Genomic DNA, 7,500 nt, shown 5'->3' with positions numbered 1-7,500 from the left:
TACCATGCCTCTGACCGAGGGAGTGGGGTCGTGTGCCAACACCTAGTGGTTTTTTCATATTTTTTGTCTTATGGCTTTGTATTCATATTTTTGTTTTTTATACATTATTTTCCTGCCTCGCAGCCTAGGTTTCAAGAGGGCACCGGACCACTTCCAGAGAGACGGGGATAGCACGAACCGCACTCCTCCCACTGACGTCACGGCAATGGGGCCCCCGGCCGTCGGCATGACGTTCCGGTAGCGGTACCCCCCGAGGTAGTTAAGGAGCGGCCAGTACTGATGATGGGGACGGTAACCACACCATTCAGTGGAAGCCACTTCACCCCCCACACAGAGGTAGTTGGGTGCGGCAAGGGCTGGGCAGGAAGGTAGTCAAGAGATGGTGGGGCGGGGCCCTGGAAGCATCCATGCAGGAATCCCCATTCACCCCCCGCCACCAGCGACTTACCGCGTGCAGGCAGATGGTATTAGATTTGACCCCTCGTTGCGGTGAGGGAGCCTTTTCGAGCCTCTGTCATTGCACATCCTACCATCACGTCAATCATTATCACAAACCATCCTCTCCCTCCCCATGCATATAACACCACGACATTTTTTATACTTCTCTTTTTTTTTTTTTTTTTTTTTTTTTTTAGCAGGGTGGCCTTTTTGCAGGACGAGTCACAGGACACAAGAAAAAAGGACCAACACCGCTTTTTTCACCCACCACATTACATCATACAATAAATATCCCGGCCATCACCAAATCACTCTACTACTATCCGTGGTTCGGAACCCACGTAAAACTGTAGGTCCCTCCGCTATACGGATGCAATTCTTCCTCTGTCCTTCTTTGAACCAATAAAAAGCACAAAAAAACCCTTTTTACTCTGACTGTCCTTCACTCCTCTTTCACAACCTGATAATGCAGGCTCTGGATAGTCTGGCCCCTAACTTGTGCGTGGTTTGGCCCGGGGATTTGGGTGCGTGGGCGGCGTCCGTGGCTGTGGCTGTGTTGGGCTTGGCTTGCTCGGTTGGTGGAGGACTCTCCTGCTTTCCCCGATAAAGCCCTTGTCTTCCTGGCCATCTTAGAATGAATATAACACGTTAAAAAAAAAAAAAAATAAATAAATAAAAAACATAAAAAAAAGATGTCCCTCCTAATTCAAATTGCGCCTGGGTCAAGCCCCAGTGACTATTTCTCCTACTACAATTCCCTTCTTATCACCCCCCTATTCTTCCCACTATCCCCACTTCTCCCTCCCCATCTTTTCTCTCTTTGTTATGTTATGTTATGTTATTTTGAGGCACATTCGTGAGCTTCCTGTTAGACCGTTCGGACGTCGTACTAGCAGCTCTCATCACCATGACTGGCCGCGGCAAGGGAGGCAAGGGTCTTGGAAAGGGAGGCGCCAAGCGTCACCGTAAGGTTCTGCGTGATAACATCCAGGGAATCACCAAGCCTGCTATCCGTCGTCTAGCTCGCCGAGGTGGCGTCAAGCGCATCTCTGGTCTCATCTACGAGGAGACTCGTGGGGTGCTCAAGGTGTTCCTTGAGAACGTTATCAGGGATGCTGTCACCTATACCGAGCACGCCAAGCGTAAGACCGTTACTGCCATGGACGTTGTCTACGCCCTCAAGCGTCAGGGCCGTACCCTGTACGGATTTGGTGGTTAAATCGCTCCATTATTGAGATGGTGCCAGCTATTCAGCTTGCATTATCATCATTGAATAACATCATCTCCCGGACCTTTTTAAGGTCCACAAACATGAAAAGAAAGAAGGACCATAGACTACTATTATTACTACTACTTTCTCATAACCATGTTCACTATCACTATCTGAGCTAAGAAAAGAAACCATTATTAATTATAACCATCTTTCTCACTTCATCAGGTCTTCTCCAAGTATTATTATTATTATCATTATTATTATTATTATTATTATTATTATTATTATCATTATTATTATTATTATTATTATTATTATTATTATTATTATTATTATTATTATTATCATTGACTTATTTCAATGATCACGCCCCTCATCGTTCTCAGTTTCTCATAAAACAAAATATACATTGAGATGAAAAAGACGCTCAACATATCACAATAGGCAACACATCTAATCAACTCTCCACTGTGACACACAGCAGGTACATTAGTAGAAATATAGTATACATATTTATTCTCGGTCACTTGCGTGCCTGACTAAATAATAATAATAATAATAACAAATAACTAACTCGAAAATAAATACACTACTTGCTTATTATTGATATACCAGTATAGTCTACACAACTCTCTAGATGTTTGAACGTGTGGCTCCGAAGAGGAGCCGGATTGATGGTGATATTGGCTGAAGGGGAGGGAGGCCCTTTATTTACTTCTTCTCAGTCTTCTTGGGAAGGAGCACGGCCTGAATGTTGGGCAGCACGCCACCCTGTGCAATGGTGACTCCGGAGAGGAGCTTGTTAAGTTCCTCGTCGTTGCGGATGGCCAGCTGCAGGTGACGTGGGATGATGCGAGTCTTCTTGTTGTCACGGGCGGCATTGCCGGCAAGCTCAAGGACTTCAGCAGCCAGGTACTCCATAACTGCCGCAAGGTACACGGGGGCACCAGCACCCACGCGCTCGGCGTAGTTGCCTTTCCTTAGAAGGCGATGAATCCTGCCGACCGGGAACTGGAGTCCAGCACGACTGGAACGGGACTTTGACTTTCCCTTCACCTTTCCTCCCTTGCCGCGTCCAGACATGATAATGGATGTTGTGGTAGTAGTAGTAGTAGTAGTAGTTGTTGTTGTTGGTGATAAATGAGGAGCGCGAGTACTCTAACCTCGTCGGTAGCTCTGCGAGCAAGTAGTGAATTTTGGGAAAAACGGCTATATATACGCGAGATCAGATCGGCCCAGAGCGCGTCTGGACCAATCAGGACGCTCGCTGAGGTGGCGACTCCTGATCCTGAGTAGGCACGCTAATATATATACCACTTTTCAACTGAGAAAACGCACACTCGTTCTCACAGCAGTACGGCGACACTATGCCTCCCAAAGCATCAGGAAAGGCTGCCAAGAAAGCTGGCAAGGCACAGAAGGCCATTGCCAAGGGCGACAAGAAGAAGAAGCGCAGGAGGAAGGAGAGCTACTCCATCTACATCTACAAGGTGCTCAAGCAAGTCCACCCAGACACTGGCGTGTCCTCCAAGGCCATGTCAATCATGAACTCGTTCGTGAATGACATTTTCGAGCGCATCGCTGCCGAGGCATCCCGCCTGGCACACTATAACAAGCGCTCCACCATCACCAGCCGGGAAATCCAGACCGCTGTCCGTCTTCTTCTGCCTGGTGAACTGGCAAAACACGCTGTTTCTGAAGGCACCAAGGCTGTTACCAAGTATACCTCCTCCAAGTAAACAGGCGGCCAGTATACTGCTGCCAGTATAAAATAATACCCGGCTCCATTGGAGCCACACTTGAAAAGGAAAAAAGATACGATATAGACAAATGCATTATTATTATAATTATTGTTATTATTATTAATATTATTATTATTATTATTTTTATTATTATTATTATTATTATTATTATTATTATTATTATTATTATTATCATTATTAATAATATTAATATTGTTGTTTTTATTATGATTATTATTATAATAATTATTGTATCATTATTATTATTATTATTATTATTATTATTATTATTATTATTATTATTATGCTTATTATTATCGTGATTATTATTCTGTGGAGATAAAGAAAAGATAAAAAAAAAATAGAGATAAAGAAAGATAAAAATTCTCCCAAGTGAAAGAGATATGGCCATGGAAGAGGGAATAATAATAATAATATAAAAAAAAAAAAAGGGGGGAAGGATATTGAGTTGAAAGTCGATACCTGATACTGAAAGATGGAAAATAAATATTTTCTTCCACAAAACCAAACAGATTGTCTATGAAAATTCTTTAATGAAAGAGATGTTTGGCCCTAAAAAGGGCCTAGATATTGCTGTTATGAAGATCATTCGTGGATGACTTCTTAGGCACGCTCGCCACGGATGCGACGAGCCAGTTGGATGTCCTTTGGCATGATAGTCACGCGCTTGGCATGGATGGCGCACAGGTTGGTATCCTCAAACAGACCCACGAGGTAAGCCTCGGAAGCTTCCTGGAGAGCCATGACAGCAGAGGACTGGAAGCGGAGGTCAGTCTTGAAATCCTGAGCAATTTCACGCACCAGGCGCTGGAAAGGCAGTTTCCTGATAAGCAGCTCAGTGCTCTTCTGATAACGGCGGATCTCACGGAGAGCAACGGTTCCAGGCCTGTAACGGTGGGGTTTCTTGACACCTCCAGTGGCTGGAGCAGACTTGCGAGCTGCCTTTGTAGCAAGCTGCTTGCGGGGCGCCTTGCCACCAGTGGACTTGCGAGCCGTTTGCTTGGTACGTGCCATAGTTGTGGTAACAACAACTCACAACGAACACTCAGCTGAGTCTGCCCGCGCTTCCCACAAAATCCCTTTATATATGAATCGGGTGGGCCCGACGACTCCAACCCTGCCTTGTGATTGGTCAGAAACGTCCAGTGAGGCTCATCGCCCACGCAGTCACCGCATGAAAGATGTGATCATTATTGTTAGTCTAATTCATTTTGTTCTTATTCTTATTCTTATTCTTATTCTTTCTTCCCTCATTCATAACAAATCTTGGAAAATATACAGCAGAACTGACATGTCATTTAAAATTCTAAGACAATTAGCAAGAAAGTTGTGATATTCTTATTTTTTTCATTCTTTTTATTCTATTTTTTTCTTATTCTTGTCATAATTAATATTGTTATCTTTATTATTTTCATTTTTTTTTATTATTCTTCCTTATCTTATTCTTATTTATCCTACTTTTAGAGAGATGAGGCTTGTGCGGTCACCCATCCAAGTTCTGCCCGGACCCCCTGCTTAACCTTGCTGATCCCGCCGTCAGCTGATTGGTCAAGAGCGGAGAACAAGGTGTTGGGAGGGCTTATTTCTCTTATTCTTATTCTTTCCTGTATTGTTGTTGCATTGTTGTGCTGAAAATGTTGGAAAATATGCACTAAAATTAACCCTTCATTCATAATTCTACGACAATTAGCAAGAGAGATATATTATTACTTTTTTCCCTTATTTTTGTTCTTTTTATTCTTAATCTTCTTTTTTTTATTATAGTTGTTATTGTTATTTTATTATTTTCGTTTTTCGTTCATTCTCCTCATTCTTATTGCTATTTTTTTCTATTCTCAGAGAGATGAGGCTTTTGTGGTCACCCATCCAAGTTCTTCCCGGACCCCCTGCTTAACTGCGCTGATCCCGCCGTTAGCTAATTGGCCAAGACCGGAGAACTAGGTGTTGGGAGGCCTTCTTTCTATTATTCTTATTCTTTCTTCCCCCATTCATATCGTTGTATTGGAAATGTTGGAAAATATACAAAAGAATTCACCCTTCTATGACAATTAGGAAGAAAGACATGGGATGCTTTCTTTCTTTTTTTTTATATTCCTTTATTGTAATTTTTCTTATTCTTGTTATAATAATTCTTACTGTTATCTTTATTACTTAAAATTTTCGTTCATTCTCCCTATTCTTATTCTTATTTTTTTTATTTATTTATTTTTTTTCAGACAGATGAGGCTTGTGTAGTCACCCATCCAAGTATTGCCCGAAACCCCTGCGTAATCTCGACGATTTCATTTGACAATACCTATTTACTTATTTATTTATTATTATATTTATTAAAAAAAAAAAAGAAGAAAAGAAGATGAAGAATAAGGTATGTAATCGAAATACTCTCTCTATACTGTAGCAATAGTTTAGCTGGATGTACTTGTATTGTGTCAAAAATACTTGCAATATCTGCAATTGTAACCTGCAGTGTCGGCATAATGCATAATTAAGCAATGAAAAGAAAAATTAATAAAAGAATAAATGAAAAAAAGAAAGAAAAAAAGATACAATTAACAATTAAATATATTAGCTACCCCTCTACGTTTCTTTATCACTGCAGAAAAATGGAAACATTTTAACGTAGACTTGTCAAAATTCAACTGAAATTAAGGGTTAAATAAGGATTGTCACCCCTTCCCCAGAGGATATTCATTGTCTTTTAATATATATATATATATATATATATATATATATATATATATATATATATATATATATATATATATATATATATATATATATATATATATATATATATATATATATATATATATATATATATATTCTTTTTATTTAAAGTCTTATTTAGAGAGAGAGAGAGAGAGAGAGAGAGGTAACGTCCTTGAGGATAGCAGCTCGTCTACGCTCCGCTCAGTGATCAGCGTTAGAATGTAATTCCTCATTTCTTTAAAAAAAAAAAAAAAAAAAAAAAAACAGAAACTTTATTTAGGGGGCTTGCTGGAAACAAACTACAATGGAGGAAAGAACAATATGTCTGCTATATGACCCACCCAGTTAAATTTTCAAGAAGCAAACGCAAGTTGGAAAATACGAGGAAGATAAATTTTCATTTATATACGTTTTATGGTAATTTCTGCCACGCCTTCCTCTATTCATCAAACGTCACTGACACTTATTCCCTTTATTTTTTACTTTACAGAATCTTTTGTAGGGCAAGACTCTAGAGGATATGTGCTTTCATAAATTCTATAATGCTTTGCTTATCATAGAGACATAAAAAAAAAAAATAATAATAATAAAAATAAATAAATTAATTAATTTAAAAAATCAAAATAAATAGATATATAAATTAATTAATCAATCAAATAAATTTCTATGCTTCACCTTTATAGCATTCGTATGAATGTCAAAACAAAACAAAAAATATAAATATAAATAATAATATGAAAAAAAAAAATTACTAAATATATGAAAAATAGCATTACTACTACTACTACTACTACTACTACTACTGCTACTACTACTACTATTTTTTTTTTTTTTTTATGTAGGAAGGACACTGGCCAAGGGCAACAAAAATGTAATAAAAAAAATGCCCACTGAAATGCCAGTCCCATACAGGGGTCAAAGCAGTGGTCAAAAAATGATGAATAAGTGTCTTGAAACCTCCCTCTTGAAGGAATTCAAGTCATAGGAAGGTGGAAATACGGAAGCAGGCAGGGAGTTCCAGAGTTTACCAGAGAAAGGGATGAATGATTGAGAATACTAGTTAACTCTTGCGTTAGAGAAGTGGACAGAATAGAGGTGAGAGAAAGAAGAAAGTCTTGTGCAGCGAGGCCACGGAAGGAGGGGAGGCATGCAGTTAGCAAGATCAGAAGAGCAGTTAGCATGAAAATAGCGGTAGAAGACAGCTAGATATGCAACATTGCGGCGGTGAGAGAGAAGCTGAAGACAGTCAGTTAGAGGAGAGGAGTTGATGAGACGAAAAGCTTTTGATTCCACCCTGTCTAGAAAAGCAGTATGAGTGGAACCCCCCTCAGACATGTGAAGCATACTCCATACATGGACGGATAAGGCCCTTGTACA

Source organism: Scylla paramamosain, chromosome 17, assembly GCF_035594125.1.
Source record: "Scylla paramamosain isolate STU-SP2022 chromosome 17, ASM3559412v1, whole genome shotgun sequence".
NCBI classification, from domain to species: Eukaryota; Metazoa; Arthropoda; class Malacostraca; order Decapoda; family Portunidae; genus Scylla; species Scylla paramamosain.
Note: the sequence above shows the minus strand (reverse complement) of the source record.